The 16396-nt window shown below is 40.9% G+C and overlaps 17 non-coding genes across 17 annotated transcripts; all 17 read left to right on the top strand.

The window, feature by feature from the left end:
• The first annotated feature begins 75 nt into the window (after positions 1-75).
• Positions 76-147, top strand: TRNAH-GUG (transfer RNA histidin (anticodon GUG)). The gene has a single exon. It is a non-coding gene; the product is annotated as a tRNA-His (tRNA).
• An 89-nt stretch (positions 148-236) lies between these two features.
• TRNAH-GUG (transfer RNA histidin (anticodon GUG)) lies at positions 237-308 on the top strand. Its single transcript has one exon. It is a non-coding gene; the product is annotated as a tRNA-His (tRNA).
• A 2911-nt stretch (positions 309-3219) lies between these two features.
• Positions 3220-3291, top strand: TRNAH-GUG (transfer RNA histidin (anticodon GUG)). The gene has a single exon. It is a non-coding gene; the product is annotated as a tRNA-His (tRNA).
• Positions 3292-3688: 397 nt separating this feature from the next.
• Positions 3689-3760, top strand: TRNAH-GUG (transfer RNA histidin (anticodon GUG)). Its single transcript has one exon. It is a non-coding gene; the product is annotated as a tRNA-His (tRNA).
• A 1514-nt stretch (positions 3761-5274) lies between these two features.
• TRNAH-GUG (transfer RNA histidin (anticodon GUG)) lies at positions 5275-5346 on the top strand. The gene has a single exon. It is a non-coding gene; the product is annotated as a tRNA-His (tRNA).
• Positions 5347-6708: 1362 nt separating this feature from the next.
• TRNAH-GUG (transfer RNA histidin (anticodon GUG)) lies at positions 6709-6780 on the top strand. Its single transcript has one exon. It is a non-coding gene; the product is annotated as a tRNA-His (tRNA).
• Positions 6781-7177: 397 nt separating this feature from the next.
• TRNAH-GUG (transfer RNA histidin (anticodon GUG)) lies at positions 7178-7249 on the top strand. The gene has a single exon. It is a non-coding gene; the product is annotated as a tRNA-His (tRNA).
• A 571-nt stretch (positions 7250-7820) lies between these two features.
• TRNAH-GUG (transfer RNA histidin (anticodon GUG)) lies at positions 7821-7892 on the top strand. Its single transcript has one exon. It is a non-coding gene; the product is annotated as a tRNA-His (tRNA).
• Positions 7893-8289: 397 nt separating this feature from the next.
• Positions 8290-8361, top strand: TRNAH-GUG (transfer RNA histidin (anticodon GUG)). Its single transcript has one exon. It is a non-coding gene; the product is annotated as a tRNA-His (tRNA).
• A 571-nt stretch (positions 8362-8932) lies between these two features.
• TRNAH-GUG (transfer RNA histidin (anticodon GUG)) lies at positions 8933-9004 on the top strand. Its single transcript has one exon. It is a non-coding gene; the product is annotated as a tRNA-His (tRNA).
• Positions 9005-10351: 1347 nt separating this feature from the next.
• Positions 10352-10423, top strand: TRNAH-GUG (transfer RNA histidin (anticodon GUG)). Its single transcript has one exon. It is a non-coding gene; the product is annotated as a tRNA-His (tRNA).
• A 1362-nt stretch (positions 10424-11785) lies between these two features.
• TRNAH-GUG (transfer RNA histidin (anticodon GUG)) lies at positions 11786-11857 on the top strand. The gene has a single exon. It is a non-coding gene; the product is annotated as a tRNA-His (tRNA).
• A 1523-nt stretch (positions 11858-13380) lies between these two features.
• Positions 13381-13452, top strand: TRNAH-GUG (transfer RNA histidin (anticodon GUG)). The gene has a single exon. It is a non-coding gene; the product is annotated as a tRNA-His (tRNA).
• A 1363-nt stretch (positions 13453-14815) lies between these two features.
• On the top strand, positions 14816-14887 carry TRNAH-GUG (transfer RNA histidin (anticodon GUG)). Its single transcript has one exon. It is a non-coding gene; the product is annotated as a tRNA-His (tRNA).
• Positions 14888-15136: 249 nt separating this feature from the next.
• Positions 15137-15208, top strand: TRNAH-GUG (transfer RNA histidin (anticodon GUG)). Its single transcript has one exon. It is a non-coding gene; the product is annotated as a tRNA-His (tRNA).
• A 410-nt stretch (positions 15209-15618) lies between these two features.
• TRNAH-GUG (transfer RNA histidin (anticodon GUG)) lies at positions 15619-15690 on the top strand. The gene has a single exon. It is a non-coding gene; the product is annotated as a tRNA-His (tRNA).
• Positions 15691-15939: 249 nt separating this feature from the next.
• TRNAH-GUG (transfer RNA histidin (anticodon GUG)) lies at positions 15940-16011 on the top strand. Its single transcript has one exon. It is a non-coding gene; the product is annotated as a tRNA-His (tRNA).
• Positions 16012-16396: the final 385 nt, after the last annotated feature.

The raw sequence follows: 16396 nt of genomic DNA, 5'->3' as shown, positions 1-16396 counted from the left end.
GTTTTATTATTAATCTTTGTTTTTTTCTACTCAAACAAAAGTGTTTTTCGTAAGAGGATTACAGAGATGGGCACAGCCGTGATCGTATAGTGGTAAGTACCTTGCGTTGTGGCCGCAATAACCCAGGTTCGAATCCTGGTCACGGCTTTAAAACACCCTTGGTTCTATTATTAATCTATGTTTTTTCCTACTCAAGCAAAAGTGTTTTACATAAGAGAATTACAGAGAGGGGCACAGCCGTGATCGTATAGTGGTTAGTACCTTGCGTTGTGGCCGCAATAACCCAGGTTCGAATCCTGGTCACGGCATTAAAAGACCCTTGGTTTTATTATTAATCTTTGTTTTTTCCTACTCAAACAAAAGTGTTTTTCGTAAGAGAATTACAGAGAGGGGCACAGCCGTGATTAGTACCTTGCGTTGTGGCCGTAATAACCCAGGTTCGAATCCTGGTCACGGCATTAAAAGACCCTTGGTTTTATTATTGTTTGTTTTTTCCTACTGAAAGAAAAGTGTTTTTCATGAGAGAATTACAGAGAGGGGCAAAGCCGTGATCGTATAGTGGTTAGTACCTTGCATTGTGGCCACAATAACCCAGGTTCGAATCCCGGTCACGGCATTAAAAGACCCTTGGTTCTATTATTAATCTTTGTTTTTTCCTACTCAAACAAAAGTGTTTTACATAAGAGAATTACAGAGAGGGGCACAGCCGTGATCGTATAGTGGTTAGTACCTTGCGTTGTGGCCGCAATAACCCAGGTTCGAATCCTAGTCACGGCATTAAAAGACCCTTGGTTTTATTATTAATCTTGGTTTTTTCCTACTCAAACAAAAGTGTTTTTCATGAGAGTTCTACAGAGAGGGGCACAGCCGTGATCGTATAGTGGTTAGAACCTTGCGTTGTGGCCGCAATAACCCAGGTTCGAATCCTGGTCACGGCTTTAAAAGACCCTTGGTTCTATTATTAATCTATGTTTTTTCCTACTCAAACAAAAGTGCTATACATAAGAGAAGTACAGAGAGGGCACAGCCGTGATCGTATAGTGGTTAGTACCTTGCGTTGTGGCCGCAATAGCCCAGGTAGGAATCCTGGTCACGGCATTAAAAGACCCTTGGTTTTATTATTAATCTTTGTATTTTTCTACTATAACAAAAGTGTTTTTCGTAAGAGAATTACAGAGAGGGGCACAGCCGTGATTAGTAAATTGCGTTGTGGCCGCAATAACCCAGGTTGGAATCCTGGTAACGGCATTAAAAGACCCTTGGTTTTATTATTAATCTTTGTTTTTTTCTACTCAAACAAAAGTGTTTTACATAAGAGAATTACAGAGAGGGGCACAGCCGTGATCGTATAGTGGTTAGTACCTTGCGTTGTGGCCGCAATAACCCAGGTTCGAATCCTAGTCACGGCATTAAAAGACCCTTGGTTTTATTATTAATCTTGGTTTTTTCCTACTCAAACAAAAGTGTTTTTCATGAGAGTTCTACAGAGAGGGGCACAGCCGTGATCGTATAGTGGTTAGAACCTTGCGTTGTGGCCGCAATAACCCAGGTTCGAATCCTGGTCACGGCTTTAAAAGCCCCTTGGTTCTATTATTAATCTATGTTTTTTCCTACTCAAACAAAAGTGCTATACATAAGAGAAGTACAGAGAGGGCACAGCCGTGATCGTATAGTGGTTAGTACCTTGCGTTGTGGCCGCAATAGCCCAGGTAGGAATCCTGGTCACGGCATTAAAAGACCCTTGGTTTTATTATTAATCTTTGTATTTTTCTACTATAACAAAAGTGTTTTTCGTAAGAGAATTACAGAGAGGGGCACAGCCGTGATTAGTAAATTGCGTTGTGGCCGCAATAACCCAGGTTGGAATCCTGGTAACGGCATTAAAAGACCCTTGGTTTTATTATTAATCTTTGTTTTTTTCTACTCAAACAAAAGTGTTTTTCGTAAGAGAATTACAGAGAGGGGCACAGCCGTGATTAGTAAATTGCGTTGTGGCCGCAATAACCCAGGTTCGAATCCTGGTCACAGCATTAAAAGACCCTTGGTTTTATTATTAATCTTTTTTTTTCCTACTCAAACAAAAGTGTTTATCATAAGAGAATTACAGAGAGGGGCAAAGCCGTGATTGTATATTTGTTAGTACCTTGCGTTGTGGCCCAAATAACCCAGGTTCGAATCCTGGTCACGGCATTAAAAGACCCTTGGTTTTATTATTAATCTTTGTTTTTTCCTACTCAAACAAAAGTGTTTTTCGTAAGACAATTACAGAGAGGGGCACAGCCGTGATTAGTACCTTGCGTTGTGGCCGTAATAACCCAGGTTCGAATCCTGGTCACGGCATTAAAAGACCCTTGGTTTTATTATTGTTTGTTTTTTCCTACTGAAACAAAAGTGTTTTTCATGAGAGAATTACAGAGAGGGGCAAAGCCGTGATCGTATAGTGGTTAGTACCTTGCATTGTGGCCACAATAACCCAGGTTCGAATCCTGGTCACGGCATTAAAAGACCCTTGGTTCTATTATTATTCTTTGTTTTTTCCTACTCAAACAAAAGTGTTTTACATAAGAGAATTACAGAGAGGGGCACAGCCGTGATTAGTAAATTGCGTTGTGGCCGCAATAACCCAGGTTCGAATCCTGGTCACAGCATTAAAAGACCCTTGGTTTTATTATTAATCTTTTTTTTTTCCTACTCAAACAAAAGTGTTTATCATAAGAGAATTACAGAGAGGGGCAAAGCCGTGATCGTATATTTGTTAGTACCTTGAGTTGTGGCCGCAATAACCCAGGTTCGAATTCTGGTCACGGCATTAAAAGAACCTTGTTTTATTATTAATCTTTGTTTTTTCCTACTCAAACAAAAGTGTTTTACATAAGAGAAATACAGGGAGGGGCACAGGCGTGTTCGTATAGTGGTTAGTACCTTGCGTTGTGGCCGCAATAACCCAGGTTCGAATCCTGGTCACGGCATTAAAAGACCCTTGGTTTTATTATTAATCTTTGTTTTTTCCTACTCAAACAAAAGTGTTTTTCATAAGAAAATTACAGAGAGGGGCACAGCCGTGATCGTATAGCTGTTAGTACCTTGAGTTGTGGCCGCAATAACCCAGGTTCGAATCCTGGTCGCGGCTTTAAAACACCCTTGGTTCTATTATTAATCTATGTTTTTTCCTACTCAAGCAAAAGTGTTTTACATAAGAGAATTACAGAGAGGGGCACAGCCGTGATCGTATAGTGGTTAGTACCTTGCGTTGTGGCCGCAATAACCCAGGTTCGAATCCTGGTCACGGCATTAAAAGACCCTTGGTTTTATTATTAATCTTTGTTTTTTCCTACTCAAACAAAAGTGTTTTTCGTAAGAGAATTACAGAGAGGGGCACAGCCGTGATTAGTACCTTGCGTTGTGGCCGTAATAACCCAGGTTCGAATCCTGGTCACGGCATTAAAAGACCCTTGGTTTTATTATTGTTTGTTTTTTCCTACTGAAACAAAAGTGTTTTTCATGAGAGAATTACAGAGAGGGGCAAAGCCGTGATCGTATAGTGGTTAGTACCTTGCATTGTGGCCACAATAACCCAGGTTCGAATCATGGTCACGGCATTAAAAGACCCTTGGTTCTATTATTAATCTTTGTTTTTTCCTACTCAAACAAAAGTGTTTTACATAAGAGAATTACAGAGAAGGGCACAGCCGTGATCGTATAGCGGTTAGTACCTTGCGTTGTGGCCGCAATAACCCAGGTTCGAATCCTGGTCACGGCATTAAAAGACCCTTGGTTCTATTATTAATCTTTGTTTTTTCCTACTCAAACAAAAGTGTTTTACATAAAAGAATTACAGAGAGGGGCACAGCCGTGATCGTATAGTGGTTAGTACCTTGAGTTGTGGCCGCAATAACCCAGGTTCGAATCCTGGTCACGGCATTAAAAGACCCTTGGTTTCATTACTAATCTTTGTTTTTTCCTACTCAAACAAAAGTGTATTTCATGAGAGAATTAGAGAGAGGGGCACAGCCGTGATCGTATAGTGGTTAGTACCTTGCGTTGTGGCCGCAATAACCCAGGTTCGTATCCTGGTCACGGCAATAAAAGACCCTAGGTTTTATTATTAATCTTTGTTTTTTCCTACTCAAACAAATGTGTTTTTCATAATAGAGTTACAGAGAGGGGCACAGCCGTGATCGTATAGTGGTTAGAACCTTGCGTTGTGGCCGCAATAACCCAGGTTCGAATCCTGGTCACGGCTTTAAAAGACCCTTGGTTCTATTATTAATCTATGTTTTTTCCTACTCAAACAAAAGTGTTATACATAAGAGAATTACAGAGAGGGCACAGCCGTGATCGTATAGTGGTTAGTACCTTGCGTTGTGGCCGCAATAGCCCAGGTAGGAATCCTGGTCACGGCATTAAAAGACCATTGGTTTTATTATTAATCTTTGTTTTTTTCTACTATAACAAAAATGTTTTTCGTAAGAGAATTACAGAGAGGGGCACAGCCGTGATTAGTAAATTGCGTTGTGGCCGCAATAACCCAGGTTGGAATCCTGGTAACGGCATTAAAAGACCCTTGGTTTTATTATTAATCTTTGTTTTTTTCTACTCAAACAAAAGTGTTTTTCGTAAGAGAATTACAGAGAGGGGCACAGCCGTGATTAGTAAATTGCGTTGTGGCCGCAATAACCCAGGTTCGAATCCTGGTCACAGCATTAAAAGACCCTTGGTTTTATTATTAATCTTTGTTTTTTCCTACTCAAACAAAAGTGTTTTTCATAAGAGAATTACAGAGAGGGGCACAGCCGTGATCGTATAGTTGTTAGTACCTTGCGTTGTGGCCGCAATAACCCAGGTTCGAATCCTGGTCACGGCATTAAAAGACCCTTGGTTTTATTATTAATCATTGTTTTTCCTACTCAAACAAAATTGTTTTTCATAAGAGAATTACAGAGAGGGGCCCAGCCGTGATCGTATAGTGGTTAGTACCTTGAGTTGTGGCCGCTATAACCCAGGTTCGAATCCTGGTCACGGCATTAAAAGACCCTTGGTTTCATTACTAATCTTTGTTTTTTCCTACTCAAACAAAAGTGTATTTCATGAGAGAATTAGAGAGAGGGGCACAGCCGTGATCGTATAGTGGTTAGTACCTTGCGTTGTGGCCGCAATAACCCAGGTTCGAATCTTGGTCACGGCAATAAAAGACCCTAGGTTTTATTATTAATCTTTGTTTTTTCCTACTGAAACAAAAGTGTTTTTCATAAGAGAATTACAGAGAGGGGCACAGCCGTGATCGTATAGTGGTTAGTACCTTGCGTTGTGGCCGCAATAACCCAGGTTCGAATCCTGGTCACGGCATTAAAAGACCCTTGGTTTCATTACTAATCTTTGTTTTTTCCTACTCAAACAAAAGTGTATTTCATGAGAGAATTAGAGAGAGGGGCACAGCCGTGATCGTATAGTGGTTAGTACCTTGCGTTGTGGCCGCAATAACCCAGGTTCGAATCTTGGTCACGGCAATAAAAGACCCTAGGTTTTATTATTAATCTTTGTTTTTTCCTACTCAAACAAATGTGTTTTTCATAATAGAGTTACAGAGAGGGGCACAGCCGTGATCGTATAGTGGTTAGTACCTTGAGTTGTGGCCGCAATAACCTAGGTTCGAATCCTGGTCACGGCATTAAAAGACCCTTGGTTTTATTATTAATCTTTGTTTTTTCCTACTGAAACAAAAGTGTTTTTCATAAGAGAATTACAGAGAGGGGCACAGCCGTGATCGTATAGTGGTTAGTACCTTGCGTTGTGGCCGCAATAACCCAGGTTCGAATCCTTGTCACGGCATTAAAAGACCCTTGGTTTTATTATTAATCTTTGTTTTTTCCTACTCAAACAAAAGTGTTTTTCTTAAGAGAATTACAGAGAGGGGCACAGCCGTGATTAGTACCTTGCGTTGTGGCCGCAATAACCCAGGTTCGAATCCTGGTCACGGCATTAAAAGGCCCTTGGTTTTATTATTGTTTGTTTTTTCCTACTGAAACAAAAGTGTTTTTCATGAGAGAATTACAGAGAGGGGCACAGCCGTGATCGTATATTGGTTAGTACCTTGCGTTGTGGCCACAATAACCCGGGTTCGAATCCTGGTCACGGCATTAAAAGACCCTTGGTTCTATTATTAATCTTTGTTTTTCCTACTCAAACAAAATTGTTTTTCATAAGAGAGTTACAGAGAGGGGCCCAGCCGTGATCGTATAGTGGTTAGTACCTTGAGTTGTGGCCGCTATAACCCAGGTTCGAATCCTGGTCACGGCATTAAAAGACCCTTGGTTTCATTACTAATCTTTGTTTTTTCCTACTCAAACAAAAGTGTATTTCATGAGAGAATTAGAGAGAGGGGCACAGTCGTGATCGTATAGTGGTTAGTACCTTGCGTTGTGGCCGCAATAACCCAGGTTCGAATCTTGGTCACGGCAATAAAAGACCCTAGGTTTTATTATTAATCTTTGTTTTTTCCTACTCAAACAAATGTGTTTTTCATAATAGAGTTACAGAGAGGGGCACAACCGTGATCGTATAGTGGTTAGTACCTTGAGTTGTGGCCGCAATAACCTAGGTTCGAATCCTGGTCACGGCATTAAAAGACCCTTGGTTTTATTATTAATCTTTGTTTTTTCCTACTGAAACAAAAGTGTTTTTCATAAGAGAATTACAGAGAGGGGCACAGCCGTGATCGTATAGTGGTTAGTACCTTGCGTTGTGGCCGCAATAACCCAGGTTCGAGTCCTGGTCACGGCATTAAAAGACCCTTGGTTTTATTATTAATCTTTGTTTTTTCCTACTCAAACAAAAGTGTTTTTCGTAAGAGAATTACAGAGAGGGGCACAGCCGTGATTAGTACCTTGCGTTGTGGCCGCAATAACCCAGGTTCGAATCCTTGTCACGGCATTAAAAGACCCTTGGTTTTATTATTGTTTGTTTTTTCCTACTGAAACAAAAGTGTTTTTCATGAGAGAATTACAGAGAGGGGCACAGCCGTGATCGTATATTGGTTAGTACCTTGCGTTGTGGCCACAATAACCCGGGTTCGAATCCTGGTCACGGCATTAAAAGACCCTTGGTTCTATTATTAATCTTTGTTTTTTCCTACTCAAACAAAAGTGTTTTACATAAGAGAATTACAGAGAGGGGCACAGCCGTGATCGTATAGTGGTTAGTACCTTGCGTTGTGGCCGCAATAACCCAGGTTCGAATCCTGGTCACGGCATTAAAAGACCCTTGGTTTTATTATTAATCTTTGTTTTTCCTACTCAAACAAAATTGTTTTTCATAAGAGAATTACAGAGAGGGGCCCAGCCGTGATCGTATAGTGGTTAGTACCTTGAGTTGTGGCCGCAATAACCCAGGTTCGAATCCTGGTCACGGCATTAAAAGACCCTTCGTTTCATTACTAATCTTTGTTTTTTCCTACTCAAACAAAAGTGTACTTCATGAGAGAATTAGAGAGAGGGGCACAGCCGTGATCGTATAGTGGTTAGTACCTTGCGTTGTGGCCGCAATAACCCAGGTTCGAATCTTGGTCACGGCAATAAAAGACCCTAGGTTTTATTATTAATCTTTGTTTTTTCCTACTCAAACAAATGTGTTTTTCATAATAGAGTTACAGAGAGGGGCACAGCCGTGATCGTATAGTGGTTAGTACCTTGAGTTGTGGCCGCAATAACCTAGGTTCGAATCCTGGTCACGGCATTAAAAGACCCTTGGTTTTATTATTAATCTTTGTTTTTTCCTACTGAAACAAAAGTGTTTTTCATAAGAGAATTACAGAGAGGGGCACAGCCGTGATCGTATAGTGGTTAGTACCTTGCGTTGTGGCCGCAATAACCCAGGTTCGAGTCCTGGTCACGGCATTAAAAGACCCTTGGTTTTATTATTAATCTTTGTTTTTTCCTACTCAAACAAAAGTGTTTTTCGTAAGAGAATTACAGAGAGGGGCACAGCCGTGATTAGTACCTTGCGTTGTGGCCGCAATAACCCAGGTTCGAATCCTTGTCACGGCATTAAAAGACCCTTGGTTTTATTATTGTTTGTTTTTTCCTACTGAAACAAAAGTGTTTTTCATGAGAGAATTACAGAGAGGGGCACAGCCGTGATCGTATATTGGTTAGTACCTTGCGTTGTGGCCACAATAACCCGGGTTCGAATCCTGGTCACGGCATTAAAAGACCCTTGGTTCTATTATTAATCTTTGTTTTTTCCTACTCAAACAAAAGTGTTTTACATAAGAGAATTACAGAGAGGGGCACAGCCGTGATCGTATAGTGGTTAGTACCTTGCGTTGTGGCCGCAATAACCCAGGTTCGAATCCTGGTCACGGCATTAAAAGACCCTTGGTTTTATTATTAATCTTTGTTTTTCCTACTCAAACAAAATTGTTTTTCATAAGAGAATTACAGAGAGGGGCCCAGCCGTGATCGTATAGTGGTTAGTACCTTGAGTTGTGGCCGCAATAACCCAGGTTCGAATCCTGGTCACGGCATTAAAAGACCCTTCGTTTCATTACTAATCTTTGTTTTTTCCTACTCAAACAAAAGTGTACTTCATGAGAGAATTAGAGAGAGGGGCACAGCCGTGATCGTATAGTGGTTAGTACCTTGCGTTGTATCCGCAATAACCCAGGTTCGAATCTTGGTCACGGCAATAAAAGACCCTAGGTTTTATTATTAATCTTTGTTTTTTCCTACTCAAACAAATGTGTTTTTCATAATAGAGTTACAGAGAGGGGCACAGCCGTGATCGTATAGTGGTTAGTACCTTGAGTTGTGGCCGCAATAACCTAGGTTCGAATCCTGGTCACGGCATTAAAAGACCCTTGGTTTTATTATTAATCTTTGTTTTTTCCTACTGAAACAAAAGTGTTTTTCATAAGAGAATTACAGAGAGGGGCACAGCCGTGATCGTATAGTGGTTAGTACCTTGCGTTGTGGCCGCAATAACCCAGGTTCGAGTCCTGGTCACGGCATTAAAAGACCCTTGGTTTTATTATTAATCTTTGTTTTTTCCTACTCAAACAAAAGTGTTTTTCGTAAGAGAATTACAGAGAGGGGCACAGCCGTGATTAGTACCTTGCGTTGTGGCCGCAATAACCCAGGTTCGAATCCTTGTCACGGCATTAAAAGACCCTTGGTTTTATTATTGTTTGTTTTTTCCTACTGAAACAAAAGTGTTTTTCATGAGAGAATTACAGAGAGGGGCACAGCCGTGATCGTATATTGGTTAGTACCTTGCGTTGTGGCCGCAATAACCCAGGTTCGAATCCTGGTCAGGGCATTAAAAGACCCTTGGTTTTATTATTAATCTTTGTTTTTCCTACTCAAACAAAATTGTTTTTCATAAGAGAATTACAGAGAGGGGCCCAGCCGTGATCGTATAGTGGTTAGTACCTTGAGTTGTGGCCGCAATAACCCAGGTTCGAATCCTGGTCACGGCATTAAAAGACCCTTCGTTTCATTACTAATCTTTGTTTTTTCCTACTCAAACAAAAGTGTACTTCATGAGAGAATTAGAGAGAGGGGCACAGCCGTGATCATATAGTGGTTAGTACCTTGCGTTGTGGCCGCAATAACCCAGGTTCGTATCCTGGTCACGGCATTAAAAGACCCTTGGTTTTATTATTAATCTTTGTTTTTTCCTACTCAAACAAAAGTGTTTTTCGTAAGAGAATTACAGAGAGGGGCACAGCCGTGATTAGTACCTTGCGTTGTGGCCGCAATAACCCAGGTTCGAATCCTGGTCACGGCATTAAAAGACCCTTGGTTTTATTATTGTTTGTTTTTTCCTACTGAAACAAAAGTGTTTTTCATGAGAGAATTACAGAGAGGGGCACAGCCGTGATCGTATATTGGTTAGTACCTTGCGTTGTGGCCACAATAACCCGGGTTCGAATCCTGGTCACGGCATTAAAAGACCCTTGGTTCTATTATTAATCTTTGTTTTTCCTACTCAAACAAAATTGTTTTTCATAAGAGAATTACAGAGAGGGGCCCAGCCGTGATCGTATAGTGGTTAGTACCTTGAGTTGTGGCCGCTATAACCCAGGTTCGAATCCTGGTCACGGCATTAAAAGACCCTTGGTTTCATTACTAATCTTTGTTTTTTCCAACTCAAACAAAAGTGTATTTCATGAGAGAATGAGAGAGAGGGGCACAGTCGTGATCGTATAGTGGTTAGTACCTTGCGTTGTGGCCGCAATAACCCAGGTTCGAATCTTGGTCACGGCAATAAAAGACCCTAGGTTTTATTATTAATCTTTGTTTTTTCCTACTCAAACAAAAGTGTTTTACATAAGAGAATTACAGAGAGGGGCACAGCCGTGATCGTATAGTGGTTAGTACCTTGCGTTGTGGCCGCAATAACCCAGGTTCGAATCCTGGTCACGGCATTAAAAGACCCTTGGTTTTATTATTAATCTTTGTTTTTTCCTACTCAAACAAAAGTGTTTTTCGTAAGAGAATTACAGAGAGGGGCCCAGCCGTGATCGTATAGTGGTTAGTACCTTGAGTTGTGGCCGCAATAACCCAGGTTCGAATCCTGGTCACGGCATTAAAAGACCCTTCGTTTCATTACTAATCTTTGTTTTTTCCTACTCAAACAAAAGTGTACTTCATGAGAGAATTAGAGAGAGGGGCACAGCCTTGATCGTATAGTGGTTAGTACCTTGCGTTGTGGCCGCAATAACCCAGGTTCGAATCTTGGTCACGGCAATAAAAGACCCTAGGTTTTATTATTAATCTTTGATTTTTCCTACTCAAACAAATGTGTTTTTCATAATAGAGTTACAGAGAGGGGCACAGCCGTGATCGTATAGTGGTTAGTACCTTGAGTTGTGGCCGCAATAACTTAGGTTCGAATCCTGGTCACGGCATTAAAAGACCCTTGGTTTTATTATTAATCTTTGTTTTTTCCTACTCAAACAAAAGTGATTTTCATAAGAGAATTACAGAGAGGGGCACAGCCGTGATCGTATAGTGGTTAGTACCTTGCGTTGTGGCCGCAATAACACAGGTTCGAATCCTGGTCACGGCATTAAAAGACCCTTGGTTTTATTATTAATCTTTGTTTTTTCCTACTCAAACAAAAGTGTATTTCGTAAGAGAATTACAGAGAGAGGCACAGCCGTGATTAGTACCTTGCGTTGTGGCCGCAATAACCCAGGTTCGAATCCTGGTCACGGCATTGAAAGACCCTTGGTTTTATTATTGTTTGTTTTTTCCTACTGAAACAGAAGTGTTTTTCATGAGAGAATTACAGAGAGGGGCACAGCCGTGATCGTATATTGGTTAGTACCTTGCGTTGTGGCCACAATAACCCGGGTTCGAATCCTGGTCACGGCATTAAAAGACCCTTGGTTCTATTATTAATCTTTGTTTTTCCTACTCAAACAAAATTGTTTTTCATAAGAGAATTACAGAGAGGGGCCCAGCCGTGATCGTATAGTGGTTAGTACCTTGAGTTGTGGCCGCTATAACCCAGGTTCGAATCCTGGTCACGGCATTAAAAGACCCTTGGTTTCATTACTAATCTTTGTTTTTTCCAACTCAAACAAAAGTGTATTTCATGAGAGAATTAGAGAGAGGGGCACAGTCGTGATCGTATAGTGGTTAGTACCTTGCGTTGTGGCCGCAAAAACCCAGGTTCGAATCTTGGTCACGGCAATAAAAGACCCTAGGTTTTATTATTAATCTTTGTTTTTTCCTACTCAAACAAAAGTGTTTTACATAAGAGAATTACAGAGAGGGGCACAGCCGTGATCGTATAGTGGTTAGTACCTTGCGTTGTGGCCGCAATAACCCAGGTTCGAATCCTGGTCACGGCATTAAAAGACCCTTGGTTTTATTATTAATCTTTGTTTTTTCCTACTCAAACAAAAGTGTTTTTCGTAAGAGAATTACAGAGAGGGGCCCAGCCGTGATCGTATAGTGGTTAGTACCTTGAGTTGTGGCCGCAATAACCCAGGTTCGAATCCTGGTCACGGCATTAAAAGACCCTTCGTTTCATTACTAATCTTTGTTTTTTCCTACTCAAACAAAAGTGTACTTCATGAGAGAATTAGAGAGAGGGGCACAGCCTTGATCGTATAGTGGTTAGTACCTTGCGTTGTGGCCGCAATAACCCAGGTTCGAATCTTGGTCACGGCAATAAAAGACCCTAGGTTTTATTATTAATCTTTGATTTTTCCTACTCAAACAAATGTGTTTTTCATAATAGAGTTACAGAGAGGGGCACAGCCGTGATCGTATAGTGGTTAGTACCTTGAGTTGTGGCCGCAATAACTTAGGTTCGAATCCTGGTCACGGCATTAAAAGACCCTTGGTTTTATTATTAATCTTTGTTTTTTCCTACTCAAACAAAAGTGTTTTTCATAAGAGAATTACAGAGAGGGGCACAGCCGTGATCGTATAGTGGTTAGTACCTTGCGTTGTGGCCGCAATAACACAGGTTCGAATCCTGGTCACGGCATTAAAAGACCCTTGGTTTTATTATTAATCTTTGTTTTTTCCTACTCAAACAAAAGTGTATTTCGTAAGAGAATTACAGAGAGAGGCACAGCCGTGATTAGTACCTTGCGTTGTGGCCGCAATAACCCAGGTTCGAATCCTGGTCACGGCATTAAAAGACCCTTGGTTTTATTATTGTTTGTTTTTTCCTACTGAAACAGAAGTGTTTTTCATGAGAGAATTACAGAGAGGGGCACAGCCGTGATCGTATATTGGTTAGTACCTTGCGTTGTGGCCACAATAACCCGGGTTCGAATCCTGGTCACGGCATTAAAAGACCCTTGGTTCTATTATTAATCTTTGTTTTTCCTACTCAAAAAAAATTGTTTTTCATAAGAGAATTACATAGAGGGGCCCAGCCGTGATCGTATAGTGGTTAGTACCTTGAGTTGTGGCCGCTATAACCCAGGTTCGAATCCTGGTCACGGCATTAAAAGACCCTTGGTTTCATTACTAATCTTTGTTTTTTCCTACTCAAACAAAAGTGTATTTCATGAGAGAATTAGAGAGAGGGGCACAGTCGTGATCGTATAGTGGTTAGTACCTTGCGTTGTGGCCGCAATAACCCAGGTTCGAATCTTGGTCACGGCAATAAAAGACCCTAGGTTTTATTATTAATCTTTGTTTTTTCCTACTCAAACAAATGTGTTTTTCATAATAGAGTTACAGAGAGGGGCACAACCGTGATCGTATAGTGGTTAGTACCTTGAGTTGTGGCCGCAATAACCTAGGTTCGAATCCTGGTCACGGCATTAAAAGACCCTTGGTTTTATTATTAATCTTTGTTTTTTCCTACTGAAACAAAAGTGTTTTTCATAAGCGAATTACAGAGAGGGGCACAGCCGTGATCGTATAGTGGTTAGTACCTTGCGTTGTGGCCGCAATAACCCAGGTTCGAGTCCTGGTCACGGCATTAAAAGACCCTTGGTTTTATTATTAATCTTTGTTTTTTCCTACTCAAACAAAAGTGTTTTTCGTAAGAGAATTACAGAGAGGGGCACAGCCGTGATTAGTACCTTGCGTTGTGGCCGCAATAACCCAGGTTCGAATCCTGGTCACGGCATTAAAAGACCCTTGGTTTTATTATTAATCTTTGTTTTTCCTACTCAAACAAAATTGTTTTTCATAAGAGAATTACAGAGAGGGGCCCAGCCGTGATCGTATAGTGGTTAGTACCTTGAGTTGTGGCCGCAATAACACAGGTTCGAATCCTGGTCACGGCATTAAAAGACCCTTCGTTTCATTACTAATCTTTGTTTTTTCCTACTCAAACAAAAGTGTACTTCATGAGAGAATTACAGAGAGGGCACAGCAGTGATCGTATAGTGGTTAGTACCTTGCGTTGTGGCCGCAATAACCCAGGTTCGAATCCTGGTCACGGCATTAAAAGACCCTTGGTTTTATTATTAATCTTTGTTTTTTCCTACTCAAACAAAAGTGTTTTTCATGAGAGAGCTACAGAGAGGGGCACAGCCTTGATCGTATAGTGGTTAGTACCTTGCGTTGTGGACGCAATAACCCAGGTTCGAATCCTGGTCACGGCATTAAAACACCCTTGGTTTTATTAATAATCTTTGTTTTTTCCTACTCAAACAAAAGTGTTTTTCATAAGAGGATTACAGAGAGGGGCACAGCCGTGATCGTATAGTGGTTAGTACCTTGAGTTGTGGCCGCAATAACCCAGGTTCGAATCCTGGTCATGGCATTAAAAGACCCTTGGTTTTACTATTAATGTTTGTTTTTTCCTACTAAAACAAAAGTGTTTCTCATGAGAGAATTACAGAGAGGGGCAAAGCCGTGATCGTATAGTGGTTGGTACCTTGCGTTGTGGCCGCAATAACCCGGGTTGGAATCCTGGTCACGGCATTAAAAGAACCTTGTTTTATTATTAATCTTTGTTTTTTTCCTACTCAAACAAAAGTGTTTTACATAAGAGAATTACAGAGAGGGGCACAGCCGTGTTCGTATAGTGGTTAGTACATTACGTTGTGGCCCCAATAACCCAGGTTCGAATCCTGGTCACGGCATTAAAAGACCTTGGTTTTATTATTAATCTTTGTTTTTTCCTACTCAAACAAAAGTGTTTTTCATAAGAGAATTACAGAGAGGGGCACAGCCGTGATCGTATAGTGGTTAGTACCTTGCGTTGTGGCCGCAATAACCCAGGGTCGAATCCTGGTCACAGAATTAAAAGACCCTTGGTTTTATTATTAATCTTTGTTTTTTCCTACTCAAACAAAAGTGTTTTTCATGAGAGACCTACAGAGAGGGGCACAGCCGTGATCGTATAGTGGTTAGTACCTTGCGTTGTGGCCGCAATAACCCAGGTTCGAATCCTGGTCACGGCTTTAAAAGACCCTTGGTTCTATTATTAATCTATGTTTTTTCCTACTCAAACAAAAGTGTTTTACGTAAGAGAATTACAGAGAGGGCACAGCCGTGATCGTATAGTGGTTAGTTCCTTGCGTTGTGGCCGCAATAACCCAGGGTCGAATCCTGGTCACGGAATTAAAAGACCCTTGGTTTTATTATTAATCTTTGTTTTTTCCTACTCAAACAAAAGTGTTTTTCATGAGAGAGCTACAGACAGGGGCACAGCCGTGATCGTATAGTGGTTAGTACCTTGCGTTGTGGCCGCAATAACCCAGGTTCGAATCCTGGTCACGGCTTTAAAAGACCCTTGGTTCTATTATTAATCTATGTTTTTTCCTACTCAAACAAAAGTGTTTTACATAAGAGAATTACAGAGAGGGCACAGCCGTGATCGTATAGTGGTTAGTTCCTTGCGTTGTGGCCGCAATAACCCAGGGTCGAATCCTGGTCACGGAATTAAAAGACCCTTGGTTTTATTATTAATCTTTGTTTTTTCCTACTCAAACAAAAGTGTTTTTCATGAGAGAGCTACAGAGAGGGGCACAGCCGTGATCGTATAGTGGTTAGTTCCTTGCGTTGTGGCCGCAATAACCCAGGGTCGAATCCTGGTCACGGAATTAAAAGACCCTTGGTTTTATTATTAATCTTTGTTTTTTCCTACTCAAACAAAAGTGTTTTTCATGAGAGAGCTACAGAGAGGGGCACAGCCGTGATCGTATAGTGGTTAGTACCTTGCGTTGTGGACGCAATAACCCAGGTTCGAATCCTGGTCACGGCTTTAAAAGACCCTTGGTTCTATTATTAATTTTTGTTTTTTCCTACTCAAAAAAAAGTGTTTTACATAAGAGAATTACAGAGAGGGGCACAGTCTTGATCGTATAGTGGTTAGTACCTTGCGTTGTGGCCGCAATAAATAAGGTTCGAATCCTGGTCACGGCATTAAAACACCCTTGGTTTTATTATTAATCTTTGTTTTTTCCTACTGAAACAAAAGTGTTTTTCATAAGAGAATTACAGAGAGGGCACAGCCGTGATCGTATAGTGGTTAGTACCTTGCGTTGTGGCCGCAATAACCCAGGTTCGAATCCTGGTCACGGCATTAAAAGACCCTTGGTTTTATTATTAATCTTTGTTTTTTCCTACTCAAACAAAAGTGTTTTTCGTAAGAAAATTACAGAGAGGGGCACAGCCGTGATTAGTACCTTGCGTTGTGGCCGCAATAACCCAGGTTCGAATCCTGGTCACGGCATTAAAAGACCCTTGGTTTTATTATTGTTTGTTTTTTCCTACTGAAACAAAAGTGTTTTTCATGAGAGAATTACAGAGAGGGGCACAGCCGTGATCGTATATTGGTTAGTACCTTGCGTTGTGGCCACAATAACCCGGGTTCGAATCCTGGTCACGGCATTAAAAGACCCTTGGTTCTATTATTAATCTTTGTTTTTTCCTACTCAAACAAAAGTGTTTTACATAAGAGAATTACA

Source organism: Phalangium opilio, unplaced genomic scaffold (genome assembly GCF_054372755.1).
Source record: "Phalangium opilio isolate 3A_F unplaced genomic scaffold, DU_Popi_V2 ptg000017l_1, whole genome shotgun sequence".
NCBI classification, from domain to species: domain Eukaryota; kingdom Metazoa; phylum Arthropoda; class Arachnida; order Opiliones; family Phalangiidae; genus Phalangium; species Phalangium opilio.
The sequence above is the reverse complement of the archived record's forward strand: the minus strand, read 5'-3'. Positions and strand labels throughout refer to the sequence as shown.